This window comes from Gavialis gangeticus, unplaced genomic scaffold (assembly GCF_001723915.1).
Source record: "Gavialis gangeticus isolate Ggan-Ray unplaced genomic scaffold, GavGan_comp1, whole genome shotgun sequence".
NCBI lineage: Eukaryota > Metazoa > Chordata > Crocodylia > Gavialidae > Gavialis > Gavialis gangeticus.
The window spans coordinates 11,652,405-11,666,597 of NW_017729006.1; the positions used below are offsets into that span (position 1 = coordinate 11,652,405).

Here is a 14,193-nt window from a genome sequence, read left to right on the forward strand (position 1 = left end):
CTTTCTTTCTATTCTGTAGAGTTTGTTTTCAATGCTATCTATGCATTTTGCATTAAATGATCATCAGGAGATGTCTCCCAAATAGCACTGGGAAAAGAACTTATTTTTCCTCCCCTTCCAAGCAGGCTTCATCGGGCTATACAGTTAGGCTGCATCTAGTATGCTTGCCCTTTAATCCCATGACTAGAGTCCCTTCCACCCAGTGGCACAGTTTAGCTCTTTGGTTGGTGGTTAAGTCATTCTCTTGAGAAATGGGAGCTGTGTATTCAATCCACTCAGCCTGAGCAGAGGCCCAAGACCCAAGTCTTTCACTTCCTGGGTGACAGCCCCACCCACTAGGCTGCTAGACCAAAGATAATTAGGTGGCCCTCCTTCATACTAGTTTATGTAAATGGATTCCCCTTTTGGGCCATTTGGATCTTGAGATTATGGAATCATGTGATGTGTACCGTAAGTCAGCATTTCCTATTGGCTATAAGAAGGTGGCTCCCTTCTCTCGCTTATGTGCTCTGGAAGATGTATATTGCTGATCAATGAAACAAGAAGAGGGTTGTGCGCCATCCTCAGTGGAACAGGATCGCTGTCCTTAGGCGACACACACATTTTCTGGATAAGCAGCTATGCAAACCAAGGAGTGTCTGGCAGAATCAAGGTTTCAGTATTTTTACAGGAAAACACAATTTCTATATTTTTCCAGTCACTAAATGAAGCTATGAGGGCTTGGTACTTTTTGAATATTACTTTTGCTTTGTCTTATCTTTTTTGTATATTCTGCAAACAGCAGGCACATCTGTAAGTAATAATTCTTTTCCCATTGCCAATGAATTTTTGTGTTATAAGACTATCCTATACAATCCTGAACCCTAAAGATCTTGAACAGAAAGAGAAAGGAGATTGGAGAGTTCCTCTTCTTCCAAAATTCCACTACAGTTTACTTAGATGCTTTTAGAAAATGTGAGCATTTTAAAAGGCAAGCTTTTAGCCTACAAAATGGAGAAAGAGAAAAAATGCACACACATACACATTTGATTTTAAATGATGAAATCTTAACCATGAAAATAAATAAGGTATATACATCAGGTAGCCTGCACTATATCCCTCTTGTCCCATTAATCATATTTAATGCAAAAGTCTAATAATGTTATCTTTGGTTCCAGCTTCAGCAGCCTATAATTTAATGTAAGCAGTTTTTCAGTGTGTGAATCAGGTACTAGTGCTGTCTCAACCTCTTTTGTGCTTCTAAATTAGAAAACCCAAATGTCATTTTTTTCAGATATGAAACACACTCAAGGTCACCATAAAATAATACAGCAATTAACTTTTTTAGTAAATTGCTGTATAGTGGTGAAATATAGTATGTAAAGAAGTGGGTAAAACACTTAAAACTGTTCCTACAACTGACAACCCATATCCAGACCAAAATGACAAAATGCAGTTCCAGAGGCTCCCATCCAATGAACATGGAAAAAAGATTTTCCCTTTGCTAATCTGCTACCTGGTTTAAAAAACATGCTTTACCAATATGTACACAGACTTGTACTTTGATGGCAGTACTGGGAAGCTCTTTCCTGTCTCAAAAAAGGAACCCTATTTACTCAAATAAAATTTCTGAATTTTCAAGGAATCTTTATTAAGTAAATAACAAGAGTTTTACAGATGTTCTAAATTTTCCTAAATGATGTAAACTGTGAACAAAGGAAGGAAACTGTCCTCCATTAAAAAAAAATTAAAAATGGCAAGGAGGAAGCCAGCATTTTAGGGCTTTAGATCATTAAGGAATATAAAATATAAAATTATCCCAGTACTGACCCTTCTCTAAATCATCTTAGATTTTTGTAACTTGGTAAAATTAAATATCTTATCAATACAAGTGACTAAACAATCTGGCAAAGATAAATGATCTATTTATCTGCACAGAAATCAGAAGAGATATGCACAGTAAGTGACACATTAGGTGCAATTATAAAACCATATTAAAATAATGTTAGTGTCCTGACATATGACAAAAACAAGGAATGCAGAACTGAAGCTGGAAATTATATCAATACTATTTCTGCACAGTCTACATCAGTCACACAAATGCTACTTACCTAGCTCTACACACGTATGCTACAATCAAAGGCAATGGTGGCAGGATTTAAAAAAAAAAAAGGTTTAAATGGAGAGAGACAAAAATCTTGTTCCCTTGAAAATGAAGGCATCTGAATATGCTAATATAGTTCTCTGCAAGTGCTGCATCATGGTGAGTGGGCCAGAAGAACTGCCTTATTGCATTGCTCTCTGTTGGCCCCTTTGGGTATTAGAGGGCCATCAACTGCCACAAATGTAAGCATTTTTTCATTTTTTATACCCGCAGCAACAATGTTCCTCTCCTGGGCACCATGCCATCTTGAATAAGCAATCTACAGAGGCAGACTGGATATATGGCAATGGGCCATGCAAATAACTTCACTCCTGCAGTCACCATCAAGGATAAAACTACCATCAAGGCTGGAACAGGTAGCTGGCAGCAACTTGCTGGTTTATGTCCAACAGTCCAGCAGCACTGCATGTGTGCAGGACAGAGGTTACCTCCTCACCACATTTGCTCAGGAGTGGTAGAGAGTGGGAAGACAGTGCCTTCATTATATAAATGCATGCTTATGGGCATGAGAGGATAACAACAGCTCCTACTGTATTAAGTAGAGTCAGGTACCAGTAATACGGAGATCAGCCAGTAGGACAGCAGGCTCCTGACAGAATAAAGCAACTGACTGTAGAGGATTACTAAAACGATAGAAGTCAATGAGAGCAGCATTTCTGTTGAAATGGTGAGTACTCATTTCCACAGAAAGATCCCAGTGAGAGTGATTTTCATGCACAAGAGACTGCTTCATATATCAGACATCTTCCCTGCCCTCAATGGTGTATGAGTTAGTGAGAGGAACACTAAATATTGGGCCTTTGGGTGTGCATTGCACAATTAACATCATTAGACTTCTCCATATCCAATGTAATATAACCCTTGCTATTGTCACATGTCAATGCTCTATTATCTGAGCCTGAGAAGGGGTCATTGTGGTGTACACAACAGGGCTGACTACACTTGTCTTGACTGCATTCACTGCCTAACATCTAACACCTATTTCAGGACAAGGGATCAGCAGTACATAAGTACCTCAAAAGTACACTTTCACAGATGATGCTCTGGAGGATAGATCAGACATGCTCCATATGAATTATCAGGTCTGATTTAGAAGTACAAAGCCCTCCTTCCCCTATGATAAAATTAGCAAGTCTATGATGAGTAGGGCAGCAATACAGATAGGGAGGGGAATGGGAGATTTAGTGTCCAAACCTCACCTAGGGGTGGGTGATTCAGAGCTGTCACGTTTGTGGAAGCAAAGCTAGAGATCCTGCGGGTTAAGGAGACCTGCATGAAATCTCAGTCCTGGCTCAGGAATCAGAAGACAGGAGCCTTAATTTGCTTGTGTTGTCCAGAGTCTGTGCAGACTGGTTAGGGACAACTTTCCCACAATAAGGCCTGAAAGGTTGAAGACCAGAAGAATCATAATCCGCATATAGATCTAAGGAATTATTTTGACTTACTTACACATTGTGCAGTAATGAAAGGGAATAACTGCCTTTCCAGGCCCTCCCACTGAGTTCTTCTCCTACATGTTATGTGTGTACTGTCACAGATAACAGGCACTGCTCAATATTCATTGTTCTTTGATCTAAGAAGTAACATTGCTGAACAGGACTTTGTCTAAGACTCAACTATATTAAAGTTTTACTAGCACAATGAAGTCATATATAATCGCTACACACTTCAATGGCTCCCCCAGTTCTCAAACTATTTGTCAACAAGTAACAAAATGTTTCCAAACTACATTTTCATAGAGTCAGCAAATGTTCCTAACATCTGTGACAAGCCAAATAATCTGCAGTCGCTGCTATAGCACTCTCTGGTATCTTACTCCCTTGCTGAAACCAGGTCACGTAAAACAAGCAGCTGGGAAAAAAACTGCACACCAGCTCTGCACTGGTAGTTAAAGAAAGAACAGAAGACATGATTCTTCTGCATGCTGTTATCAAAGGTGCCAGTGTTTTTGTTCGCTTACTGACATGAGTCAGCTTGAACTGCTTTCATTTTTTAATGTGACTTTTATCTGTCATAAATGTTCTTGTCAGTGCACTGGTAGGTGTTAGATGTTCAAGCTGCACTGCCAAAGAGCTGATCACATTGTCTCACTCTGCAATAAAGTAAGTTACATAATTTTCAAGACTATTACTCTTTACTGACAACTCAGCAAGACAGACCAGTTCCGTTTCAGTTTCTTGTCCATCTGGCCACTGGTTCAGTTCTGTTCTCCTTTGACTTAAGAGTCATAAGACAATAGACTGAGTCCCCAGCAAACAGACATAGGTTGTAGCATTCTGTATTGGGAGATACTGTATTTACTCAAAACCAATCAGCATGGGGGAAAAAAGCCTCGCTTTGGATTTAAGTACCAGCCCGGGGCAGATGGCAGATCAGCTCTGGGCTAGGGGCTACTAGGAGTTGAAGCGAGAGCTGAGCCACTGCCTGTCCCAGGCCAGAATGGCTTGTTTATCAAGGGAGGGGATGTGCAGCTGGAGGGAGCATGTGGGAGACCACTGGTTGCGGGGGGGAACCTCCAGAATGCTCCCCTACCCCTTGCTCCCCTATGTCTGTACCTGTCCTCCCTCCCTGCTGTACTGTGAAGCCTGCCCCCACCTCCTGCTCCCCTTCCCCCATACCTTCTGCTCCAATTCCCGTCCATCCAGCCCCAATGTGGACCAACCGGGAGCTGCCATTGCTTCTCCATGGCCAGGCTGGGTCTGGACCAGGGGTGCTATGGCTCCTGGCTGCCCCAGAGGAGCAGAGCTGCAGCAAAAGTTAGAGAGTTGGGGGTGGTAAGGGAATGGGATGAGGCAAGCACAGGGGGAGCACGAGGTGAGGGTGGCAGGGAGTGAGGGCAGGCTCAGGCACAAATGGGCATGTGGTGGGTGGCAGGCAGTGGCGGACAGGCACAGACATGGGGCAACAAGGGGCAGGGGTGTGGCCCCTTCTCTCTGCTGTTGCTTTCCCCTACACAGCAATGGGGGGGTATTGGATGAATTTAAGACAACCTTCCATTAACCAGAGTCTATACAATAGAAAATTATAACAAAATTATAATTTTCCATATATAGAATCCAGTTATTGTGGGAGTTGTCTTAAATTCAAAGTTGTCTTGGATTTGGGTAAATAAACTATATTGTCAGGGGTTACCTCCCCTAGTTTTAACTATTTGTTTTAACCATCAGGTCAATTACTCTACCTCATTGTTACTAATGAACTGAAATGATGAAAATAGATTTGTACTTTTCTTTAGCATGTATTATTACATGAAAATTATATGCAGTGGAAAGATTAGAGCACACACTTGCCTGTATATACAAACTGGCTAATTCTTCACTCTTTACTATTGTAGGATACAAAGTCTGATTGGTTTAATTTTGTTGTTTATTTAGAATACTTAAATAGGGATGTTCTGAGCTGTATCCTTGATTTATGAAGATATCTAGTTATGGTGACAATGTGTATTGTCATTCCTAAAATTGAGGCATATATACCCATAGGCAGAATTACAAAAGAAGGAAGTTACATGTCCTGGGGCTCCATGCCTTAAGTGTCTCCATTCAAGGGCAATTTGGTCCAGATTTACAGTAGCCTATCTGATATGGAGGGAGGTGCATAATCCAGGTAATGGGTAGTGTGTCTGGGACCCTGACCTTCTCTAGCAGTTAGACAGCATTTATCCAGTTCCTTGCATTCCTGACTTGTATGATGTTTATAGTCGGGTATTCAGTGGCATAAAGCTCTATGTAGCCACAGACACAAACCCACTCCTAGTTCAGCTGGCATAAAGGTCTACTGACCCCATGTAATTTTCTGTATTGTTTACACACCTCCTTCATTAGAGGCAGGGCTGAGCCTCAGCCATTAGCTCTCCCTCTCTTCCTGCTGAGGATTGTTGAAAGCCTTTTTATTAGCTTCTTCGTTGCTGCATTTTACTCATTCAGCAAAACTGACATATTTTGCCTGTTCTTATTGTGTTATACATTTTTGTCCCATCCTCATCTGAAATGAAGTATTATGCCATGAAAAGTCAACTGTCTATATTTATTATAAAATGAAGAGTGTCTTACATACAGCATCATAATGTTCTAAAACAGGGGCAGTAAGGTGCCTCAGACAAGGACCAAAAAGTTATCTAACTATACCACCTCTGACCAGAGTCCTAACTTGGTGTGAAAGAACAGAATCCAATTGTTAAACAAACCAAATTACCTTTAGAATAATTTGACCTTCAGATATTCAAAGATCACCACAAGACCTAAAATAATGTTTGCTGGAGCAAAATAGAGCATGTGAATACTTACAGACAGAACAACTGAAGGGCTGAAGACAGGCAGGGAACTTGATGAAATTGTCTTGACCAACATGTTTCCCACAAATTGACCAAGCAGGCTTTATTAACTTGCACACTGAAAAATGAGCCAGTCAGATGCCTTATGCAAGGAAGTATTCTGATCCCGAATATCAAAGAATAACTCAAGCTTACTTTATGTATATTCCTGTTGATATCTTATTAAAATGCAGATGTTTCATAGTTTCATAGATTAAGGGTCGGAAGGGACCTAGTAGATCTTCTAGCCCGACCCCCCACCAGGGCGGGAGAACAACAAAAACCCCAAAAACAAGAAACGGGACTCAAATGAGTCCAGCCAGGTAGGCATCCAGCCTCTTCTTAAAGACCCCCAGGGTAGGGGCCAGCACCACTTCCCTTGGAAGGGCACAAACAGTAGTTAAGGGTTCCAAGGCCTTGCTATGTTCTAGCCCAGGTGCTAAAAGTCATAGCTTGACACACAAACATCTAGAACATCACATGCACATATTCATTTGGTCAGACCAATACTGAACCACATACTACCTAAAACAGATCAAACTGAATTATGAGGTGACTAGAATGTATAAATGCCTGTTCAAATCTGTTCCATGACAACTAGTCTTTCCAAACTGTTCAGGGTCCAAGCCAATAAAACCAGGGTGGGGATTTTTGTATTGGCTTATATTTCTGCTGGCAGAAAAGACCAAAGGCAATTGGAATTTGAGTGAAAACCCGTGATCTTGAAGATTTTTCCTTAGGAAAGTCTTTATTTTACACTATTATGCATAATGTGACATGGAAACAATAGAGAGGGTCCAAAGGTGGGTGGCAAAAATAATAAAGGGCTTGGATGACAAACCACATGGGAAAAGGTTGAACGAAAAAGAAGCATGTTCAGCTTGTGGCAAAGGAGTTTAAGAAAGAGGTGTTTCCCCTCTCTTCAGGGAGTAGGACATGGAGTAATAGCTTGGAAGTGTGGCAAAGTTTGTTTAGATTAGATAGCAAAAAAACCCAAAACTTCTTACTGTTAGAGCAGTGAGGCAGTGGAATTAACTGCTTAGGGAAGTTGGGGAATCTTCTTCATTGGAGATTTTCAAGAAAAAGTTGGATTATCATTGCACAGGGATGTTCTATGAGTAGCAATGCTTGGAGTTTGCCATGAAAAGCAACAGTTGGAAGACCCCCCACTACATGCATTGATTGTAGATCCAAAGAACAGTTCTGCAATGCAGAGTGGGTGGAAATTAGAGAAGATCTTGCTCAGCATCAGAAGATGTTGAACAAAGTACTTGGTTATGAAAGAACATTAAGGAGCTGGAACAGTTTATGGAGAGTCTAGGGAACAGAAAGGGAAGTTCTGGCTCTCTAGTTACAGGGCTTGCAGTTCTAAGGTTGCAGTGCAGAGTGAATGGTGTTTTAATTTTTCCCTGCTTCAGGGCTTTACTGGTTGCCACACAGTGCTAGGAAGGATCTTTCCCCCCTACTTTTGCTATAGGCACTAGGGTTCTTCTCCCCACCACGCACAGACTTCTTCCTCAGCTTTGGGTGTTTGTTGCAGTCAAGGCTGGGGATATTGACTGGTGTGTGCCAATGGTCCTGCTGGAATTAGAAAATGTGGAGGTTCCTGGTTAAGAGCATTTTGCTTCTTTGCTGGAGGTCAGTCTCACCACTGTGTTTGGGATCTGAAAGCAATTTTACCCCATGGTCAGATTGGCATGAACTATGGGGGGTTTTTTTCTTCCTTTGTAATGTTGAGGAATAGTCATCTTCCTAGGATCTTTCAAGTTATTTTAACAAGTAACAGTGACATAAGACTGTGCCATCGTCATCCTGTAGCAAGTTAAGATATTGTTAGTGTTTGGAGGCATTGTGCTTAGTAGTTGTGCAAAGGGTTTGTTCATGCAGTTTTAAGAATAGGTTAGAAAATTTGTGCATAGAATGGTTTTAGGTAAGGATGATCCTACTTGGAGCAAGGGGTTAGACTAATGCTCCTGAGGTTCTTTCCGGGCCTACTTATCTATGAATCTACAACAAGGAGTTGCACTTAACAATATAAAGAAAAGGAAAAGGTCAATGATGGTTTTCTGTACCAAAAGAGAAATCTGATTCAGTACAGTTGTCCCTAGATGGAAGATACCAAATTTACTCTCTGTGTTCCAAATACCACACAACATTGTTCTGCCATCCCTGAATACTTTCACTTACCACCTTCATTGTAAGAACCACTTTGGGATGGCTTGTGGGGAGAGGGAGAGAGAAAAATACTATAAAGATCCAAACACACTCTTTTCAGAGCTTTTAGTCACCAGCTACATACAAACCACCTTGAGCTATCAGAATTAAAAATAAGTTGTATGTTAGATTATTTTAGCAGGACTCTAAGTCCTTAGATTCTATATTTAAAAAAGAAAAAGGCATTTAATTGAACTTTTACCTTTATGTGCTTCAGAATGACCCAGTCATTCTCATACTCCTCAGGCTACCATTCTCATGCACCCATAGACAGAATTCAGAACTTGGCAGAATACAAGAATCCACCAAATCCTCTCTCCTGCAGAATCCCTTTTGCTAGCTAATGTTCTTTTTCTTTCATACATATCTCAGCATCTTGTTCTTTGAAACTCATTTCAAGTTGCTTCTCAAATGACAACTGAATCTGCTTTATCAAAGACTTATCTCCCAAGCTTTTTGTTCTTTCCATTATACAATCCCTATATGCACTGGCTGTCTATGTTTCAGAACCAGATGGCTTCCATCCTTGCAAACAAACCCAACAACCAGTTGCTTCCACATCCTGTGAAAACTCTATTCCATACTATGCACATATGCATTCTCCAATTCAGTTCTTCAGATATTCTAAATATCCTACATTTTTCCTCAGTACAAGTTCATATACTCTTCACTCTCAATTTTTTTCCCACTGACTCTATTCTAGGCTATGATTTTAGTTTCCATTTTCCCTAGCAGAGTTCCCTAGTGCTAGAGAACTGGTTAGTACTTGGTATGATTTTTCATGTAGTTGCCCTATGAACTCCTTCAGATCTGACTGCTTGCCTACAGAGCCTTATGTTTTGGGAAAATAACTCAGGAACACCACATTTACACACTGGGAGAGAGCACCCCAAATCACCTTCTGTAGGTCATGGGGAGAGGAGTTTCAGCTTCTATATTACTATTTTCTTTTCTTTCATATTGCGTATGTTTCAATTACAGAAGTACAATCCCCAGCATATCTTGAGAGCAACCAAAATTTTAAACACTGAAATTAAAGGTCCACTTAATTGTCTCCTTTAATCAAAGATGGTAGAAGATGAACAAGATATGGATAGAGAGCAAATCAAGCCTTTATCTCTGCAGCTGGTGAACCGGTGTGATTATTATGCCCTTTCTAGCTATGTGTGGCTAAACAAAAAGAAGCACAGATACTGGTTTGAAGTGGCTGTTCAGTTCTAATTATCTTTTTCGTTTGGAAGTGCCTACAGGGTGGAAGAGCTGTTAGTACTAAAAACTCATCCACAGCATCTCTAAGTTAGCACTGATTTTAAGAAGTACTTTCTTGAAAAGAGCAGTAAATAGCATCCTATAATATTTTGAGCAGGACCAAACTTTGTCATCCTGTCCATCAAAGGCAGAGTTGATCCAGCACCTACTAGTATGAGAGGATATCATATGTTTGATATATGACTACATTTTGCCCTCTGTATTTCTACTGCTCTTTTATATTAAAATGAATACAGTCTTTAAATTTTTAATTTGTTAATCTCTGAAATGTAAATCAAACAATCTACAATAGGTTGGTTTTCTGACTGGAACTAAGGGTGGTTCTTTAATTAGACTGAAGTATTACAACACTTGAAGTTAACTCATGCTTAAAAACATGAAAATTGAAAAATGATAACTAATGGGATTCACAGATGATTTCCTTTAAAAGTATGAAGTATTATTATGCACATATACCCCAAGGAACTTTTCATAACCACATTAAAATATCCCTCTTAACAGCATAAAATGAGAACAAATTCTCTTGAACTGAAAGATGAATTATGAAGCTTTGTTTAAAACATGTAGTAAAGATCTCTAATGTTTACAGAACAGATCTTCACAAAAGTGATTCCAGTTTTAATGACTAAAACAAAATATTTTAATTTTATTTCCTCCTCCTGACTCACAAATTTAAGATGTTGCGTTTCTCCTGCAATGTTAAATCTGCCTATAGAAAACTTAGAGGGTGTACTGCTGTTACTTTAAATGAGACAATCAATAGCAATGCAAAGAAATTAAGCTCTGCACTCACAACTTGACATAAATAACAGTGAAACAAGTTTTCAAATATCTGTCCTAACGTAAAGATGTTACGAATATATTTAAGGGAATAGTGAGATTCTCAACCATAGTGCTATGGCACCCAAGGATGCTATGCAACATTAGCATTGCTAGATGTGCAAACACAATTCACAGGATAAACTCAGATTTCAAATAGGAATCCCAGCATCTAAAACATTCTGACCTGCTGTGGTCTTTCCAAATTCTTTGCAATAGAAGAATTGCTCTATTATTTTTATAGAGTTAAAAAGTAAGTGAAAACTAAGAGCTGGAACTTTGAGGAGTGCTTTCGGTCTGAAAACATTGAAAATTACCTGTTTAGAAACTTAAACAGATATTACAGACGCTTACAATTTCTTTTATATGCTTCTTACTGCACAACATAAAAGAGCATTTAAAAAAAATTAGAAAGATTTTTGGAAGTTTCTATACTTTTTTGCATGTACATAACCTGTAGCGTCGTGTGTGTGTGTGTGTGTACACACTAGATATTTTAGGCAGACATGTGGGTGTTTCAAAGCTTCACAGCTTGATTTGCCATGAAGCTGTGACAATTACCAATGCAAATACACACATACAGAACATGCAGAGCTTGGGCCTTACTTCATGAAAGGCCACCTCCTAAAGGCTGTTTAATTTTTACTGTTTTTAACTTGGTCCATGTACATTTTTAACATATCCCTAATTATATTTTTACATAACATGCAAAACTCCCTCTCTTGATATATTTTGCCAATATCTTAATTGGAAGAATTCCAGGTGTTATGTGTAAGCTCTTTTGGATCTGATGAAAACATATATGGATTGTTCATCAGTATACTTGATTAAAATGTAATAACTTTAATGGAATTTTACACACACACAAAAGGGAAGATTCCTGAAACCCTGAAAAGACTCAAGAATTTCACTGAGAGCATTCATTTTCAACTTCCCTTTAAATCCTCACAGATGCCAAAATGTACTCAAAATGCTGAAAACTATACTTAACTATACTGAGAGTGCTACTTATTCAATAGAAGAGACCTCATCTTTTAAACTTTCAGTCTCGAGTATAACAGACCCAATTCTGAGATTCTGGGAATCTGAAGTAGAATGAAGTGCATTTCTTCAATGTGGGTGTAAAACAATATAAAAATAACTCATTTTGGGAAGCGGTAGAGAGAGATTGATTCCTTCTTTGGAAAGATTGCTAGGTAACAGGCTATCTTGCCTTAAGACGTGATACAGGAAATGGCATGGCCCAAAGACCTAATAAAAGAGAGAGAGAGCCCTTTCCCTAAGTGACCTGCTGAAGAGTTACTTAGGTTGTTAAAGGCCTTAATGCCCAACAGCTGCTTCCTGGTCTTAATTCATTCTCTAGTGGTGGACAGATGCCCCAATCATCAACCGCATTAATCTGCTTTTTTGATGGATATGGATATTGCACTACCATTTCTTTGCTTCAGAGCAGTTCATTCAGAGCTAGACTGAGACAATACTAGATTAGAAAACATGAAGGAAGCTTGAACTGCTGTTTTTTTTTCCTTTATGACATCAAGAACATCTTCCAGTTGCTATGAGGCACACCCATTTCATTAGCAATGCTCTTTTCAGAGACATTGACTCTACTAGGAATCATTCATCATATGAGTACAGCACCAAGAATGAATCCAGCCCATTGTACTAGAATTTGCTGGGTGGAAGAGGTTAACCGTGCTTTTCCAGACAAGAGTTCTTATACCAGTTGATATCCTGCTCACGATCTGCAAAGCCCTAACTCAGTTTTGCTTTTCATATTTTCTGCTGCTGAAATTTTGTTTAAAGCTCTTGATTATTCCATCAAAAACTCATGTAGTTGATCTTTGAACTCTCTGCAAGATGGGGGTCAGTTAGTTCATTAAGGAAACCAGAACTTTTTATGGCCTTACTGACAGTTTTTCACGTCTCAGTATCAGCAACATTAGTATAAAATCACTTATAACAGGGCATATACTATGTTACCCTCAATAACTTTTGCATGCTTATACAAAATTATTTTTAAAAAATAGTTAAAGTTACATAAGTTCTCATTCCAGCTTATTTGTTAGTTTTATTATTTGGATATTGTACCATTTGTTTGTTTTTACAGATCCATGCACGGATAATTGCTTTACTTATTTTCAGTTTGTTAAGTTATACTCAAACTCTCTCATCTGAGGATAACAACGTATTATACTAGTAACTGCATTAATAGGGAGCTCAGACAAGAAAATGCAGTATTATGAAATGCACTTTTAAAACAGAAATCCTGCAAAAAGGGAATGGTCTTTGGGAGAACTGATAGACAGATTTTGTACTTGGAAGCTAATGAAAAGATATACTGTGCTATAATTATACACTGTTTATTCAATTTGGATGAAATTCTTATACTAAACTTGATTTTTAAACAGGATTTTAAATCCAAACAGTGCTGCACAACTTTTCCAACATCTTTAAGATTTTCCAAATAATGCCCGAAGTTGGAATCTGGCTGTGGGAGAGGCTTGCCAATTCATCACCCAGAAACACAAGTTCACTGTTTAACCAAATGTTTAATCTGTATCTGGTGCTACACTTGTGTGTTTGGTTTATTTTGGCTTCTATGTTTTGCCAAGGGATGCTTTTGTCATTCTGTTACCCCAAATTATGATAGTTTCCTTAATGACTTCAAATAAAGCATGTTGGCTTCTGCTAAAAGAGCAGGACCCCAATGGGTAATCAGAAAGTTTATTCCATGAATGAAATTTAACAGATATAAGAATATTTTCAATAACTGTTAATTCATATTTTAAGTCAGTCAGAGGTTGCAGGAGAAGGGAGCAGCAGATGCTGCAGAATATATGGCTTGTATATGCCTTGGCCCCTTGTTAATACCTTGGATTACCAATTTAAACTAAATGTTAACGAGATACCAAATTATCCTTCGCATTTCCAAAACTTGTTTAGACTAAGATTTTATCATTTAAAATTAAAGTGTTAATCTAAGGCAATAGGTACTGTTTCATTTGAATTAATATGAAAAAGGTAGGACTATGTGAGCCATTAATTAACATGTTTTTTTCTTTTTATTTTCACAGAAAAAATATTATCTGGAGACTCTTCTCAAGAATATGTTTGCACTGTGACCTTTAGCAGATATAGTATCCATATTGTCCACATAAATATTGATAACCAGTCACTATAATGGTTTGAGGTCAAAGAACAGATTTTTTTTCTGCAATCTGGAACTACTTTTGCCTTTTAACAGTATACTTTAGTTGAATGATTTACAAAGCAAAAGAAATGGAATATCTGGAGTGTGGTTACAAATGAATACTCTGGTCCAGCCCCTGAACATGTGGTATGATGACAGGTACAGAGCTAACTTATGGTCCTAGAGAGTCCTTCATGCAACTAAACTTGTTGAAGTATGTCAATCAAAAACAGATTTCCAGTT

At 38.7% G+C, this 14,193-nt stretch overlaps 1 long non-coding RNA gene across 1 annotated transcript in view; it reads left to right on the plus strand.

Annotated features, from left to right (window-relative positions):
• LOC109291719 overlaps window positions 1-13,959 on the plus strand; it is a 109,433-nt gene extending 95,474 nt beyond the window's left edge. Inside the window, exon 4 of the long non-coding RNA XR_002095931.1 lies at window positions 13,835-13,959. This is a non-coding gene — a long non-coding RNA (uncharacterized LOC109291719). The remainder of the gene's footprint in view (window positions 1-13,834) is intronic.
• The last annotated feature ends 234 nt before the right edge of the window (window positions 13,960-14,193 follow it).